At 40.5% G+C, this 18,613-nt stretch overlaps 1 protein-coding gene across 1 annotated transcript in view; it reads left to right on the top strand.

The window, feature by feature from the left end:
* Window positions 1–2,729: 2,729 nt before the first annotated feature.
* The window catches only part of VSNL1 (visinin like 1), a 95,863-nt gene continuing 79,979 nt past the window's right edge, over window positions 2,730–18,613 (top strand). Inside the window, exon 1 of the mRNA XM_060027068.1 lies at window positions 2,730–3,004. The gene's annotated coding sequence lies outside the window, so the exon portion shown is untranslated. The remainder of the gene's footprint in view (window positions 3,005–18,613) is intronic.

Raw genomic sequence — 18,613 nt, 5'->3', positions numbered from 1 at the left:
TCTCTCTCCCCCAAATCTCCAGGATGTGAAAGCTGACACCGCGGGCGGTCCGCAGTGCTGGGGACATAGCTTCAAGTTATGCGACAACTGCTGCAGCTGACAGCTTCTTTACTAAACACGGTGCGGTGTCCCAGTCCCTCTACCCCAGGGCAGCGCATCTCTGCTCTTCTGTAATCACAACTGAAAATGACTGAAAAAGGGAAGAAACACAGGGCTCCCTCATTTTTTAGTGTCCCTACCACAGTCCTCTTTTAAAGATCATTCTACCATCCTATAGAGGGGACCTGCTTTCTGTAATTTAAATGATAATTATCCCTTCGATGTTTTTAGGATGGGCTTCCCTACTGTGACTTCGTGTTGCATATATAAAAGGCATCACACACACCTACAATTTTTAAACAACAAATGAGCTTAAAAAGATAAAGGTGCACAATAACTGGAGCTTAAAAATTAAGTATCGCCAAACAGCGCTTCAGTGCAAATACAACTAACAAGCAAAATCTTCTTGCCCAATTAGACAAAGCTGCTTCACAAACGCGCACGCTTCTCAATCACATCTCCCCTACAGCACAACACGGTCTAAAGTATCAGTGTTCATTTTTCCCGACACACAAGTTGTCAGTAAGTCATCAACGACCTAACATTGCCACGAAAGAGACCTCCAGGGCGCGATAAATAAGTACATCTCCTCGAAGCAAAGAAATGGCATCATGACCCCCTACGGTTGATGCGGTTTGCAGCGCGGAGACTGTTCTCTGGAGAGAAACCAGAGAGCACAGCGTAAAATGCTAGAGTAGGGCAAATCGACAAAAGACTGGAAATCACTTTGAAAGCTCTGGAGGTTGTGTCCGTGAGCGAACAAAGCGACTTATCGAGAACTGACTTTTGCCCCCACCCCATCCCGAGAAACAGAAAGAATCGGGACGGGCGAGCCCCGCTACGCAGTGCTTATCGCGGCCGGGGAGCGCAGCGCTGGCGCCCGCCAGATTCACAACCTGCTCGGCTGCCGCAGCACGCCGGGGCCGCGCGCCCTGCTCCGCGCTAATCCACGCTCCGGGTTTCCGCGTTCACCGGCACCGCGCGGAAGAGCCCTGCCGGCAGGGCACCTCGGAGAGCCTTGACCGGGGAGTCCCGGGAGCGCTCTCCCGCTCTGCGCCACCTGCCCGAGGCGTCTGGCCCAGGGGCGCGCGTTCCTGACCTGTGGGCGGTCCAGGTTGGCCTTGAGCTCGAGGCAGCGGCTTAGGCGTCACCGCAGAGGCCCTCACCGAACACTAGCCTTCCAAAGCCTGAGAGTTGTCCGGCGGAGTTTCTCTTGATCTTTGCTTAAGTAGCCTCAGGTTCTTCCAAGCTGGACGCCCCCTACTAGCAGTCAGGGGTAGACTCCCTCCTAGCAATGGAGGTTTGTCTGCCTCGAGCCCTTTGGCCAAGGGAGATACTCATGGTGTCCTCAGAACCCAAAACGGCAGTTTTCCTGGACGTGATAAGGAATTTGAAGGCACTCTGCAAATCGTAAAACTCTCTGCTTAAAGAGAAAGTCGACCTTCCAGAATTTCCCTCTCTTGAAAATTCCCACCTGAATGTAAACCTCAACAGGGATTTTGTTCGCTGCCTTTATCCCCAAGGCATTGAAAAGTGCCTAAGGTCAGTAGGCAGGAGGTCACTGAATAATTGTTGAAATAAGCGAATGTACAAACAACACACTTAAGGAAACTGATCAGGTTGGGAACATGTAAGAATTCTTGCTTTCCTGGTAGGCAAGCCACCAAACATTTACTGGGCACTACTCCTTGACAAGTCTTCCAGGCTTTGGCTAGGACAGTCAGGATCCCGGGAGGGCTGGCAAATGTGTGTCCTTCAAGGACACAGAAAGGGGCTTTATAAAATGGCTTAGTCCAATCCCTCAACCCAGGATTCCGCGGAAGTTTCATTCCCTCCCCTTCACTATCCCCTCCCCAGCCCCACCCAAAGCACATTCAATAAAATATATTTAGTGCATAAACAAGGTGCTTATTATTAACCGTTGGTTGATGATTAGCATGATTTGCCCAAGGTCACCCAGGACAAGAAGCTTCAGAGCCACCTCCCTTCAACACACATTTCTCCAACGCCGTTCTGGACCAGGACCCTCCTGAGTAGTGGGGTACTAGAAGGCCTGGCTCCCTGTACTCCCAGTATAAGACCCTCGGAAGAAATGGCCCGCACAAAGTGCCCACCATAACAGTTTCCTCGACAGTGAGCCGGGAAGACGCGCTCACAGCTTGCTGGGAACTCTTCCTTCAGAGAAAGGAATTTCTGCAGTTTTCTCCTTCCCCTTGCAGCCCCTCAAAGAGTGGGCCGGGGGCCCTCTAGGCATGAGGGTGGAGGGAAAAGCAGGCTCCACGTGTCCCAGCTCTGGCCTCAGCCTTCACCACCAGACGGGGTAACCGCGGGGCGTGGTGAGCCTAGCCCGCTCTGCCAGCCCAGGTGAAGGTTGCTCGAGTGGCCAGGCTCCCTTTTCTTAGCTACTTTCCTTTTGCGTTTCTGCTAAAATCTGGAGACATGGAATCCACTCTCGGAAGCTCCGAGCCCCTCCAACTGAGCATGCGCCAATGCCTGACTGCTTTTGGTCGCGGCGCCAGATCTCTCCAAGCCGGGCTGCGGAGCCCGGAGGAGGAGGGAGGAGGGAGGGGGGAGGAGGAAGGAGGGGAAAGGGGAGGGGGTGCCTGGAGAGGCGGCGGCTCCAGCGCCTGCGCATCCGGCTCCAGGGACCGTAGGTTTTCTATGGGATTCCCAATCTGCAGCAGAGCCTTACCGGAGCGTGCTGCAGCGACTGCTGGGCTTGCAAGGCGCGATTCAAGAGGAATTTAAGCAGTCTAGAGCTCCACAGAAAAAAAGAGCGTGAGAGAACCATACACGGAGACGGCTTAACCGTTTATCCGAATTAAATATATGTATATATATTTATTTACAAAGAACTGTTGAGTTTTATCATTTTCGCTAAGTGACCGTGGGCAGCGCTATAACAGTAAGTAGAAAATACGATCTTTGTGGCATTTCTGCATGTGTAGTGCAGCCAGTTGTCTGGGAGATGCTTTGGCTATTGTCACTTACTTTGCTTTGCATAGACACATCTAAATGCACGGTGACAGTTGCTTTGGTTAATGCTGGTGATATGAACGTACTGTTAGTCCATGAGGGACCTTTTGGAATAACGGGGGCGGGGGAAGGGGGAATGTTTATATGCAGCGTGTTTGGGGGATTGTCTTAGGCTAGATTTAAGATAGGTGAAACAGAGGTGCTTTTTAAGTTTGTCGCTAAGTAGGCAGATTTCCTTACACAGATTTAAGTAGCTAACTGACCGACTGGGAAGTTTTCCGGGTGCTGATAAAACTCTTGAGCGGTTGCAGTTAAGTACCAAACTGTCATCCGTGGGGCTGGTGCACCATTTTTCTCACCGTGGAAGAGCAGCGAACGTGTTTGCTAAGTAAAACTGAGTGGACGAGCTGGTGTGGAAACCAGGGTTGGTTTCCAAGTGGGATGTTAGTGTTTAGAACCACAGAGCTAGGCGCTAGAAGCACATTTCTCTTGTTAGTATTTAGAAATGAGTAAATAATTTTTCGGTTTTGATTTTTCATCACGATGGTGAATGGGCAAAAAAAGGAAAGATGTTCAACCGCCCTGTCAGCCCGGTCTATTCTGAACAGAGTCTGAGACTCAGAGCCTCTGAATGGGGATCGTCAGATCCAAACTAGTTACCTGCCTTTGCATCCTGTATTCACATTCCGGAATGCAGGGTTGAAAAATGTAAACCCAGATGTTTTACCTTTGGTAGTGTTTCTTTAAAGGAGAAAAGGTCGTTCTGTGTTTTGAGTTAAAATGGGTTCTTCCTTGCCCAGAAACGGAAGAAGGGTCTTTGCAAGGTCAAACCCCCGTGGAAATCAGGGGCTCTGGTGAATTGGGGGAGGGGGCAGGAAATGGTGATGCTCCCTGGAGGCGCTCAGCACTGCACGGATCAGTGCCCTGTGAGATGTCAGAGTGGGAATCCATTTTTCTAGAGTTGCCCTCCTGGCCATGTTTTGGAGACTGAAATGAAATGGAAATGCTAGTGGGTGTAGTAAAAACAAGTGTATACTATCTGTGTGTCATAGCCCACTTGAAGACGGGAGGAGCAAGGGAGTTGTGTTTCTACATATTAATTTTTTCAATTTAAAGGGGTTTCACGTTGAGACAAATTAAAAATGAAACTCTTGGGAAGACACATTTTATCCTCACTGCCATTTAAACTGCCTACATATGTGTGTTGTTGCTGGCGGAGGGGGAGGGGCGTCCTGCTTCATTGAACACCTCACTCATGAGTATACTCTCATTAAACTTGGGTGTTAATAACCCCAGAAAATGCTGCACTGAAGCAGGCTGGCAGAAGGGCATGAGGCAGGCAGACAAGAGAAGAGCATGACCAGTGTGTGCTGGATTTCCATGGAAAAAGTAGATCCAATATCTGGGATGAAATGAAATAAATTTTGCCCCAAATAGGATAGATCATTATAGGACTTTTGGCTCTTCAGTCAGTCTGGCTATCTGGAACCCTTTGAAGGAATTTATAATTTATTGAAGTGGATGAAATTTGAAATAGAAAATTCGAGAATATCCTCTCCTTGGAAACCCAAAGTGTAAATCATACTGCCTTCTCTGTCCCTCCCTTCTTTACTCCAGGGCAGAAGGACCAATCATTTGTCATAATTGAGCCATACTCCTCGTCAACCCTGAAAATTGGAATCAGCTCCCTGAATAGTGCAGGTGTAGCGCTGCATTGATAAATGGGTGGTGGAGAAAGTAGGGAAAACCTGGTGTGAAAGCTCATAGATGTTTGCTCTCAGATACCTTGCTTCATAGGCTGACAGTTATAGAGGAAAACATTGGGCAGAGACCTTCGAAAGCATCTAGTCCAAACCTGTTGTTTTACAGATGAGAAAATTGAGGCTCAGGGCCATGGAGCTAGGGGAAAGTCAATTAACTTCTAGTCTATGGAATAAAGAATTAAAACGTATTGTTGAGTGGAAGTGTTCCCTTCTCTCTGTACTTACAGCATCCTCAAGGACATAAATAATTGCCTGCTTCCCAGCACATCGGTTGAGAGAGTCCCAGGGTCCCTTTTCATACCATTGCATCTCTCTTCTCTGCCTTGCTTTTTTTTTTTTTTTTTTTTGGTAAGGTCTCTGTCTCTTTTTTCTATTGTCCCTCACTTCTGATATACCCACCTCATTAGATGTTTAGTCTGGCCTTCCTAGCTTCTCAGTCCATTTCTTTAGAATCCTTCAAGTTTTTGGAGAGAACTGGCAAACCAGTTGGAATCTTCAGCTCCTGTTTGAAAACTGTCCAGACCCATTTGTATCCCCTCTCTGCTCTATTCCCCAGGATCCTTTAAGGAATCCAGCCTTCTGAGAAACTGTAGGTGCCTTCCCTCTTTTCTACCTGTCTCACCTCCTCCAGCACTGCTGCAGCTGCAGGCACTGGGACCTAGTGGAGTGAGGAAGCTGCAGTGTAAACACACAGCAGGCTCTGCCAGCTCTCCTTTGGCTCCTAGAAGGCAGAACCCAAATCAGAGCCGCCTGTCTCCAGCCTTCATGGAAATGCTCCAGATGAAGCCACCTGCAGAGAAAGGGGCTGGGGGCTGGGCGGGAAGACTGAAGGAAGACGCCTGAATCATGCTACCTGAAGCAGGCGCTGTAGAGGAGAGCAGTGCAGCTTTTTAAAACCTTTAGAGCTTTTAAAGTGCCGTCTTGCTGGACAGGGACTGCAAAGCAGGCAATAATACCTGCCTAATTGGCCCTTCTCTTTCCTTCTTTTTTTCTCCTTTCTGTTCATTTTCTTTCTCTATTTCTCCCTCATTTTCTCCCTTTCATAAACATTTCCTGAGTGCCTGTGCAATAAAGCTCTAGGCGTTTTAAAGATACTCCAGGCATTCCTGTCGCTTCTCGCAGGCACTCAGAAAGAGACTGAAACCAGCACAAATGTCCCCTTTGGGGAAATGCCAGGAATTTTTACCTGAAAAAGCTGAAACATTAGTGGAGGCTTGAGAAAGACAAAGTCTGCGTCTCTTCCTCGTTTGAGAGCTAAATACACTTGGAAATTGTTGAGGAAGCTAAGGAAGCAAGGTGGTGAGTTTCTCAACACACTCCCCAATCAACAGTTCAATTTAACCACTTCCCTCACGGTAAACCTTTACTGAAGCTCTGTCCCGTAGAGTCTGTCCCTAACAAATGCTCTTGGGTCAGATGTCACCTCGTCTTGCTATCCTGTTCTGAAAACAGGCATGTCCAAGCTATTGTGAACACCACATAGCTTCTGCAGATATCAGAGACTTGTAGCTGCTAAGCGTCCGGCTTTGATTTGCTGGTCATTCTGTAATAGGATAGCATGGTTAGAAATGTTGTCCTGGGCAAGCTATAGGTTTTCTATTTGGGTTGTATATAGGTATGGATTCCAAACATTGCTGAGGAGCTCCCTGTGGAATTTCATAGAATGACAGTATAATAGCGATATGAAATGTGTGGTTTCCTAATTCGCAAGAGCGAAATATATTTAATGTTGTTCTAAACGTCTTTTTCTTTGTATGGAGTAATTTTTATGCTCCTACGATTAGTGATTCTTTAGGAAGTTAGGAAGGTTCTTCTTATCGAGGGGATCCCATTCAGTTAATCTAAGGTTGAAAGTGACAATGTCCACCTCAGTTGCATTTAGTAGATATAAATATATTAATTTCCTAAAGTATCAAATGGTGCAGAGATAAATTAATAAATGAGTGATATTTCTACTATCCAGTGGTTAATTCACATAATTTATAGAGTATATGAACTGGATGGGATCCATGTAAGTTACCTAATCCATCCCTTCAGCACGTAAAAAATATAGTAGAGTAAGGAACATTTTTATCTTAAAGACATATCTGCAAAGTGAAAGCACATTTCACAAGGGCAGAGATTTTAATGATCTTTTTCATATTTCCACAATGTCTATACAATGTCTTTTATAGATACTCTGTAATATTTCTCAATTAAATATTTGTTCTCAGAAGAATCAGTTACATGTAACTTGTTAATTATGTCAAGAAATTAAATCATTTATACTAAAATCATGCACAGAATTAGAATTGCTTTAAATATCTTTATGTTACTAAAAGGAAAATCTAGACTAAAAGTTATTCTATACTTTACTTTCAGTGAAGACATAAAAGCACTATATTAATACCTTTAAGCATGCTTTTTAATCCACTTACAGAGTATACTCCCTTTTATTTCTTAATAAGTAAAAATGTATATTATTTTTACCTATTTATAAGAATTGATATCAATATGTAAATCTAGACTATGGTAGATATGTGTACCAATTATTTAGATCATGGGTCTCAAGCTATGGAATTATTTTAACGTGTTCACATTGTGAAGGGACCATAACATTTCTCATTTACAGTTTGAGATTTCTCATTTACAGTTTGTTTCTAAAGACGGCTTATGCTCTTTTAAGTGAATCAAAATAGTTTGAGTTGCTTCCAGCTTCATTCATTGAGAACTCCACAAATGGGATCTTGGGGGTGCTTTAGAAACTGCTTAATGAATGAAACAGAAATGGAATAGCAAATTACTGAAGAATCCTCAAAGAGGTTTGACACTTTAATAATAAGGTGTCTGTGAATACATTAAAGAGATGTTCTATACCCTTATCAGCTAACTTAAAGCATGCAAGTCAGATAATTTGTCCATGATTCTTTTGTTTTCTCTGGATTTCTCCACTGCCTTCCTTTACTGCAGTTCTAACACAGATGACCTGCTGTGTAGCCATCAATTGTTTTTCTGGGTTTTTTTTTTAAGACAATGCACTGCATTTCTAACCATTTCTTGTATTATTTTCAGGTGAACAACCTATTTCCTTTTGTTCTATATTACAATTAAGACTTGGAGTACTCTCATTCACCAAGTAGCCTTCAAGCTCAATATATCTAATGCAATAATTGCTGAAGTTTTTATAGAAAGAAGGACTCTCTTGATTGAAAAGATTTCATTTTTTTGAAGTATTGCTCATAAAAGGCAAAGTGTTAACAAATCAGTTAAATTTACTTGCAATTATTATAGATCTATAGAATGAATACTGTTTTTCTTTATTCTTGCTCGAATAGGGATTTTTCTGAAAAAGAAATCTGTCACTTTAAGTGTATTTTTTTCTCCTTTCTTTGGATCTTGTTTATTATCTCTTGGGCTCTGAAACTTTTGAAGAGCTGAATGTAAATAGATTTTTTGCAAATTATTAACATGTTAAATGTGCTTTGTAGCCTCGGTAAATTTTTTCCAATGTGAACAACTAGATACTAATATTTCTGTTGTATCATACCTTAGCATGTTTATTGCATTTGAAGGCTTCTTAGAATAGTAGATTCTGGTGCTGCAGGAATCTGGTGTTTTACATTTTGCCTTGGCTTTATTAATTTGTGATTAGCATGTTTATTTCTGATTTCTTGAAACCCAGTCTTAAATTGAGTGAAATTTCCCATTGGGGGCCCATTAAGCATTATCAATAAAGTTGACATGTTTACTAATATTTTATCTTTAATGTATGAAATAGTGCTGTACAAGTCTGATTTTCAATTAGCAACTTCTGGAATTCTTTGGCTTTTGACGTTATGAGTTGATGAAAGACTATCAATTTTGTTTATTCCAGGAGTTCAAGTGTTTCTTAAATATATACATAAGGTGCTTGGTGTTTGCTTACTCATATGGGAAATTTTATGAAAAATAAAAAAGAAATTGTGAAATAAGTTTAAATTCTAAATAAAATTGTTAGTTTTTCTTTTAAATGTTTATAAAGGTATTTATTCCTCAGAGTGAGGTGAAAACCATCCAGTCTTCCCCCATTTTTAGTTAGTAAATGGAAAAATTCCTCAACCCTCGCGAAGGTTTCAGTTGACTCAAAAGAAACTATAGGAGGAAGTGTAAAACAAGAGTTTTCAAGCTAGACACATTTAGATAAAAATCCCTAGTTCCACAGTTTATTAGTTCTATGACCTTGAATACGTTGTTTAACCTCTTAGCCTCAGTTTCCATTTAAAATAGTAATTCACAGGATTCTTGAACAGAGAACAGAAGACTATGTATTAAAGGATATAACACAATGCCTCATTATTGAAAGTGTGCAATTAATGATAGTCATTGTTATCACTATCATTCCTTTCATCAGAAATCAATGGTTCCTAAACCACTTTAGTCTCTGAGCTGTAGTAATTCCACTCATAATGGAACCTCTGAATAAGGTATTGAGCTATGACCAGTGAACAGTTAACAGTGCTTAACCTACCTTGTAAAACAAATATCTATTAAGTAAGTGTGCCAAGCACTGTGTAGTCACTGTGGAATCAGGATTAAATAAAATACAATGTCAGCCTTCAAGGAAGTTATTCCTAATGAGGAAGATAAGTACAGTTCAGTACGTCAAGTGAAATAAAAATGTGGTATAGATGCATAGAGGAAAAAATTTCTAGAAGTACCTACACTGAGACCTCAAACTTCCCATTTCTCTCATTCTTTCTTTAAATGCATCCCATTTCCATTATACCTTTTCTTTACCACCATCTCCCTACCATATAATACCAGCATATAATTAGACACAACAGAATATGGAAATAAGAGGACATTTTTAAGCTTGTCTCCTTATTGAATACATTTTAAGGTCATCTATTAATTATTTTCCCATGTAGCTAAATAATGTGGCCCTTGCCTCCCACCCAAGCCTCCAGTGGGTCACTGAAACTCAGTGAAAATATTTCAAGAGTTTTGCCTTTGGTTTTAATATTATACGATGATACTTCTATCCTTTAATATCTTCCAAAAAAGAGATTTCTGTCTGATACTCTCTGCTCACCTCCCTTATTACTCCAACTAATTTCATGACTTATCTTTCAAATGTATCTGTGGGAGGACTCATATGATCATACAATCTACTCCTTCATTTTTTTCTCCTAGGGCTTTTATGATAAGGAAAATATACCTCCTAATCCCTTTTTCCCACTGAACTGAAAACGTGTTTCCAACCCCTATACACATACACACACACACACAAATCCAAAATGGCCTTACTGTCTTTAGGTCTTCTAAGAGCCTTTTCACTTCTCCTCAGCTTTTTCCTCCCTTCTCCCCCTATTTCCTGCCCTACTTACTAAGGAATTTCAAGTATATTTCTTATCTGGAGTTAAAAAGGAGCATCCTTTTCTCCTTTTGAAGTCTGCAAAAGTTGCACCTAAATTCTGAGGCTATTTTGTGTAGTAGGCGTATTGGATGATTCACAGAATTGGGTAGGACTTTTGATTCTAATTAATTTGGGGGGCTTTTTTTCTCACTTGTGAAATGGGATCATATATTTACCTTATAGGAATCTTCATATATATATATATATATATACACATATATATATGGTGTCCTCAAGATATAGATATATAGATATACATATCCATACCACCTAAAAGAGCTTAGTGCATAGTAAATAATTCTTCCTCCCCCTTCGGACCTCTACCTTCCCTCCTGCATTTCACCATTTCTCCTAGCAGGACACTTAGGTGTTCTGCTCTTTCTAGGTATATTTGTCCTAATTTTCTGGTGGTTAAATAATAGCAAATACACACATATCCCAGGTAGCATGGTGAGTGTGGTCCTAGAGAAGGTATACTGAATGAATCAATGCCTTAGCATAGACCCATGTTCCTGCATCTGTTTGGAAAAGTTCTCCATTCATTTAAGACATGCCTCCTACTGAAGTTCCCAAAGCTTCTGTTGACTAATGTTCAGTTAATGAACAATCCATCCCCACCCAGTGATTTATAATATGCTCTTCATAAATTATGTTGGAGGATACCTGCTAACCTTTAATTATCTTCCAACCTTTATCTTCTCCTTCCTTTACCTTTTTCTGAGGTGCCCTGAGTGCGTTTGAAACATTCTAATGACATCCTTACTTCACTTCTTGGTGTCAGGTCTGGCATTATCCAACTTACATATTTTTGGTCCATCAAATGTCCATCAGATAACATCAAATAAACGGCAGAAAGGGAATCCTTAGTGGAGCACACAATACTGTTGCAGAGCATGTTCGAGGCAGGGTTGGCCTCTCAGAGCCTTTGTTTGTTGAGCATTTGTAGAAGTGTACACTAATGCACGTTGGCCAAGAGCAGAGAACGGCTCTCAAAGCGAGGGTGAGGGAGAGGTGCAGCTACATACAGTTACATACCTACCTACATACATACATACACATATACATGATAGGCACACAATAAGCTCAATATACTGTCATAGATTGTTTTACATTTTAAGCAAAATATTTAAGAGCAAATAGCCTTATAACAAATCAACACTTTTGAAATGGCATTAAAAGGAAGCCCTTTTGAAAGTTTTCTCATTCTAGGTGAAGTGGCAGAGTTGAAAGGGAAGGTGGTTTAAATTTGGTGGTAAGGACATTTTAGACTTTGTTTCTTTTTATTTATTTATTTATTTTTTTATTTTTTTGTGGTACGCGGGCCTCTCACTGTTGTGGCCTCTTCCGTTGTGGAGCACAGGCTCCGGACGCGCAGGCTCAGCGGCCATGGCTCACGGGCCCAGCCGCTCCGCGGCATGTGGGATCTTCCCGGACCAGGGCACGAACCCGTGTCCCCTGCATCGTCAGGCGGACTCTCCACCACTGCGCTACCAGGGAAGCCCTAGACTTTGTTTCTTTAAAGAAATATTTCCAAGACACTGGTAGTTATTTCCCCTCAAAGAGTTTTGTGGAAACGTTTTTCGAGGTAAATAGTGCTTCCTACACCCCACTCTTAAATATTTTCAGTGCATATTTTCATATTAATAATAAATCTGAGTGGTCCTGTTGTAAAGACCCAGTATCTGCTTACTTCGCTTAACCTTATGTTTCCAAACCTGTTTGCACAGAGAACTTATGTTGAAATATGCTTGTTACCATCTTATTGTAGTTCTAAAGAACCCAGTCAGAAAAGGACAAAAACTGAACTATGTAATGGAAAGTACATTAGGACTAGGAGTCATTAATTGTGTGCTTCAGGCATCACAGCCATGTTTTAGGTATCGTTAAGTGTGAAGTCCTGGAAAAGTTACTTTACTTTTCTGAGTTTTAGTTTTGTCATGTGAAAATAGATATGAGATTGCCTACCCTCTCTAGTTAGGAATTATTGTGAGAGTGATATGACTTTGAACTTACTATGTAGATTGTATAGTACCATGTAATGGTAAGAAATTTATAATTATTATTCAACTTTAGAATTTTAGTTTATCTTTTATTTTAAAAGATAATTTAAGAATCAAAGTACTGATCTTGTGCAAATTATTGCATTGAGGTATGTCTGCCAAAATAAGTCCCCTGTCCCCTATCCTCCCCCACCTCAGCTCCTAGGATAGAATAACAAATACATGATAACTGTAACCAGGTTTTTACACAGTTAAACTGAAAACGTGATTTCGAAATAAAATAATTCTGGAGGGAAAACCTAAATTATTTAAGATTTGAGCTACATCTATATCTTTTATATTTTTCTCAGGATTTCTCATGTTGTAGTTGAGCCCATAGCATTTTTCAGTGGAGTAAGCATGTCTCAGTTTTCAGAGAGAGTCTAGTGGAACCATGGCAACCGTGGCATGCCCATGTGTTTGTTCCAGCAGGGAAGCTTTGGAAATAAGATTTTTATCCTAATGGGATAAAGAGGTCTATCAGAATAACTGGGCCTTCCATTCCTGGATTCAGCAGGTATATGTAGATCTGAACAATGTAAGGGCAGGGAAAACTGATGGAAGAAACAAAAGAGACCCACACGTGCATGTGTCCAAAGGGAATCCATTTTAGACAAGCTCTGTGCCTCTTAGTGCGTTCCAGCAGGGACAGTGGCTTCTCCTCAGGGACAATGGAAATCATTTCTCATGAGCTTCCACAGCCCTGATGATCAAAATCTGATTCTTTCCTAGGGATCCTTCTCTAGTCATCCTAGCCAAGAGTTATCTCTCAGGCTTCTTATCGCATCTGGACTCATAGTTACCTGTATATGTGCCAGCTGTCCTATGAAACTGGAAGTTCCTTGAAAGGAGATATGTCTGATAAATTTTTAGGTCCCTTTTAGAGAGGTGTGCCACTGGAGGGCAGTTGAATAGGAGTGGTAGCAAGTCAAGTGTACATTGCCCCATCAATCAGTTGTAAAGTTTGGAAGTTTCTAATCAGGAGCTACTAAAGAATTCACAAACACCCAGGATTATGAGAAGCAGCATCTGGGCATCTGACTCACAAAGGGTGTCAATGACCAGGTTACACCAGTACCAGTCAAGTAAAACTTTGCCCATTTCCTATCTAACCTCCTTTTCTTGCCCGCCTCCCTAGAGAAGCAGAGCAAACGATGGAGGAGGGAAGCAAGCAGGATAAAGAACAGATTACAATCTCTTCTCCACTGCTTAGTTCAAAATTGAACTGAGAAAGGAGAGATCGGGTTAGATATATAGTGGAAATTTACATTTAAATTAGACTGAAATTTTTAATACCTTAGAAACAACCACTTTTCTGTTACCTGAAAAGATATAGATCAGCCCAAAATATCATCCTGGAAGGGAAAAGGGAGACACAGTAGAGCATATTTGAGGCAGTGATGAGAAAATAAAGCTATATAGCCCATTCGGTAAACTGGTTATAAAAGGAAGAATACAAAATAGCATATGATTCATTCATAAAACAAGAGGTGTAGGCCAGAATTGCTGGTGTAGGTATTAGAAAGAAGCAACTGGTGTGAAGTGGAGCGGCAGAGGAAGGTGGTCTGGATCCAGGTCACCAGCGGTACAGGAGAAACTGGAAAAGAGATATCCTTCCAAAGAGGTGCTCTGTAGATGACCATGTACACAGAGGGCTTATATCATTCATCTCTGGCTCTTAACCAAGATCAGATTCATCTGAATATTAGAAGTTATCTCTAGGCTAAGTCAGGAGAGCAAGGAAATGAAAACAGAGATAATTTATACTTTGTAATAACATTAAATAGTAATGGTGTAAAGCAGGGGTCGCCAACCCCCGGCCACAGACAGGTGCCGGTCTGTGACCTGTTAGAAACTGGGCCGCATGGCAGGAGGTGAGCAGCGGGTGAGCAGGCAAAGCTCCATCTGTATTTATAGCCGCTCCCCATGACTCGCATTACTGCCTGAGCTCCGCCTCCTGTCAGCATTATGATGAGTTGTATAATTATTTCATTATATATTACAATGTAATAATAATAGAAATAAAGTGCAAAATAAATGTAATGCACTTGAATCATCCCAAAACCATCCCCACCCCTGGTCTGTAGAAAAATTGTCTTCCACAAAACCGGTCCCTGGTGCCAAAAAGATTGGGGGCCATTGGTGTAAAGAATTTAGCGTGTATAGGGCACTGTGTTGGATATTTACACACATCACTTCATTGAATCCACATTACAGCTCTGCAAGGTAAGTGTCTGCAAGGTAAGCTTCATTTTATGACTGAGAAACTGTGTCTCAGAAAGTAATTTGTTCAAGGTGACACAGCTACCATGCGATAAAGGTGTTATTTAAACCCAGGACTCTCTCTACCTTTCTACACAGGCCTTTTTTCCCCTCTTTTTAAAAACTTTTTGATTATGGAAAGCATACACATTTGAAGAGAATGATGTAATAATGCCCATGTACCCATCACCCAGCTTTAACCATTATTAAAGTCACTTTGCTTCACTTCTGTACCCATCCTTCCCCCTCCAGTGGTTTAGTTTGAACAAATTAAGACACTATATCATTGCATCTATAAATTTTTATATATGTATCTATAAGGACTCTTTAAAACATGTCCACAATACTGTTATGTACCCCCCAAATTATTTAATATCATCAAATATCTAGTCAATGTTCAAGCTCATAAGTATTGTTATAGTTTTTCTGAATCAGGATCCAGATAAGGTCTACACATACCAGTTGGCTAGTAGACAACATCCTGTTTTGTATAAGACATTTATATAAGACATGTTTCTCACTAGAGGGAAGTATGGTATGGATAAAAGAGACATGACTTCAAAGATGAGGCTAGTTGCTCTGAACAAGTTATCTTACTTTTGGAAAACAAGAATTATATTCCTGAGATTAATTTCAAGGATTAATAACATAACGTCTATGAAAGCACTTAGAACAGTCTCTGGCATATACAAGGATTTTAGTGAATTTTAGTTTCCTTTCTTAAAAGAATTTAAAGGAAAATGAATGGTATACTAGGCCAAAAAGCTTGAGGAAACTTCTTGGAGTACTTTGGCTACTGATTCTTTGAGATGACTCCCATTTTGTTTCTGGATTGAAATTTGACCACAGTTGTGCCAGAGTGGCTAGTGATTAATAGCTCTGAATCCTCCCACTGACATGTTCTATATGGTTTCCAATATCAAAAGGAAGGAAATTTGTGACTTTAAAACGATCTCAAGTTCAGGAAAATGATTGTAAGATCTATATTGAATGTAAATTATAACCTGTCTCACAAAATTGTTGTGAAAACCAGAGGTAATACATACTAAATGCCTAGCAGGGGCTTCCCTGGTGGTGCAGTGGTTGGGAGTCCGCCTGCCGATGCAGGGGACGCGGGTTCGTGCCCCGGTCCGGGAAGATCCCGCATGCCGCGGAGCGGCTGGGCCCGTGAGCCATGGCCGCTGAGCCTGCGCGTCCAGAGCCTGTGCTCCGCAACGAGAGAGGCCACAACAGTGAGAGGCCCGCGTACCGCAAAAAAAAAAAAAAAAAAAAAAAAAGCCTAGCAGAAACCTATCATTTAATTGACCATTAATTTTTAATAATCAAGTAGTATTTGCTATTCTCAAAGAGCTTTTAATTTAAATTGAGAAATTAAATGAATTCATAATCAAGAAGTATAGAACTAAGTACAACTGACAGGCCACCTCCTGAATTGGGTACCTCTAAACCATTTGTGAAGTTAATGGGTACTTTATTCTAGAACATGGATGTTTGAACTCAGAACATTGTATTTATGAAGACTCATAGCCCAATGACAGTAACGTAATGTTCTTATAGTGCTTATGCCTGCTTATTTAGAATATGTAAAGTGAGCAGTTTCTTCTATGTTATGTGGGAACCATTTCCTAAAATGCCAACCAGAGGTTGCTGGTAAAGAGTACTCAGATTTTTGTAATAGGTCTGTAAGGCTATACACCTGTGAAATGAAACTCACTGGGAGGTAATACAATAGAAGGAAGGCTAAAAATTCATACAGCATTCCAGCTAGCTTCTCCAAATTTTTATTTGTTATTGGTTCCTATAGTAGATAATCAAGAATCACGTTATTTCTCTGAATTTGAATCTAACTTGGACACCACTGATTGTTAACATGGTGATTGAGTCTGCCTCATTATAACAGTGAGAATATTCCAGTTTTGTGGTTGTCCAGGATTAGATATGAGTGTAGAAATTTTTCTTTTTTAATTAAGTGAAGGAGAGATTGCTTTTTTCTTTCAAAAAACTTTTTAAATCTAATTTTAAAAACTCAGTTGACAAAACTCCAAAAACTAGAACTAAAGAGGGCTGCTGTTGGCATTCCAGGTAATTCATTGAACAAATGTGGTACTTCAAGCCCTTACTCTTATATGACAACTCTTAAGTGAGCTTCATTGAAAGCCGGGAATTTGCTCTTTTTAAGTACTTTTTCTGAATAAAAAGAATAATATTTACTCACTGTAGAAAAATTAGAAAGCAAAACATAGAAAAAATAAAATCAGAAAACAAAAGAAAAATCAGAGAAAAGAATAAAAATCACCTACAATCTATTATTTATAGGTTATATTGTCCTCCTTTATATTGTTTTCTAATTGAGACTACTCATTTCTTTAAAATTTGTATTCTACTTTTCTTTTCCTTAGCACCACCCTTGCAATTAAAACTCTTCACAAATGTAATTTTAAGACATTACACTCCACCATATGCATAGACAAGGTTTACTTTACTATTCTCTTACTGTTACACATTTTAACTTTTTTTTTTTTTTTTTGGTGGTACGCGGGCCTCTCACTGTTGTGGCCTCTTCCGTTGCGGAGCACAGGCTCCGGACGCGCAGGCTCAGTGGCCATGGCTCACGGGCCCAGCCGCTCCGCGGCATGTGGGATCTTCCCGGACCGGGGCACGAACCCGTGTACCCTGACGTCGGCAGGCGGACTCTCAACCACTGCGCCAGCAGGGAAGCCCTAGAGCCCATTTCATAACTGCTCTCCATAGTCTGCCCGCAGTAGTCAATTCACAGCTATTGTTATCATTATCATTATTTTAAATTTAAAGCTCTCGAGAATGTAACCAGAATTCTATTAAACATCTATTATGCTTTCTTTTTTTTTTTTTTTTGAGCAAGAGCTTACAGCCTTGTAATTTACTAACAAACCAGTTAGAATTAGATTCAGCTTAAAATGATAGAAAACCCCAAATAACAATGACTTAATAGGAGAGTTTATTTCTTACTCATATAAAAGAAATCCAGAGGTAGGCAGTCCAGGGTTGATAGGGGAGCTTCACGAAGTTCTCAGGGACTCAGTCTCCTTCTTCCCTTTACCTCCATGATCCTTAACATGTCACTTCCATCTCATGGTCCAACTTGGCTGCAGCCATCACATGTGCTTTCTACCAGGAAGAAGGAGGAAGGGGAGATGAAGGGTGCATCCTTCCCTTTTAAGGATCCTCCCCTAAGTCAGACCTCCTGAAAATTGACATACATGCCACTGGCCACAATTTAGCCACATTTAGCAAAACACCTGCTATAAGTTAGGGTTTTTATTATTAAGGAAGAAGGAAATGGATTTTGAAGGAAACCTGAAGCTTCTGCTGTGCTAGTAATAATAAAACTTTTAAGTTATAGTAAATATTTTAATTTAGATTATCAACTTATTTCTTTAAATGTAATATGAAAAAATCAGCACACAAAAAACAGTGTTTTAAATTCACATCTAAAATTCTAATTAACAACGTCTTTTATAGAAAACATTGTCCCAGAGGTCATAAAATCTTGGTATTCATGCCTGGGCTTTGCTTCTAGCTGTTTGTCTTGGTCAGATCACTTTCCCTTGCTGGGCTTTAGTTTCATATGTAGAATGAGTAGGGTTAAACTAGGATATCTCTAAGTTCGTTCCATCTCTACCTACTTTTACCAAATGTAATAGGTAAATCTCATGTTTTCTTACTAGAATTTTAAAGTAGTATAAGTGTTACAGGGCAAAAATCTCACAATGAGCCACTTTTCTCAGGAATAGATACAGATGTATCTGTACATTTATACCTTGCCTTCTCTGAGAAAAATTAAAGACTTCTATTGTTCTTCACTTGTGCAAAAGAAATATAATTACAAAATGAAATAAGCAGAACAAACACTGAGAAAGAGATTAAGCTATCTTTTTTTTTTTGCTGAGCATATTTAGAGAAAATCCAAAGTTTCAAGTATAAACAAATATTAATCAAGATTTTAAAAGGAGGCTGGATGCAAGATAAGTTACAAAAACAAATAGCCTTTTCTTTTAGTCTATCAAAAAAGCTTTCAGAAATGAAAATTGGAAAAATATTCTATGCACAATAGCAAGAAA

This window comes from Delphinus delphis, chromosome 12 (genome assembly GCF_949987515.2).
Source record: "Delphinus delphis chromosome 12, mDelDel1.2, whole genome shotgun sequence".
Classification (NCBI taxonomy): Eukaryota; Metazoa; Chordata; class Mammalia; order Artiodactyla; family Delphinidae; genus Delphinus; species Delphinus delphis.
Note: the sequence above shows the minus strand (reverse complement) of the source record. Positions and strands in the feature narration are given on the sequence as shown.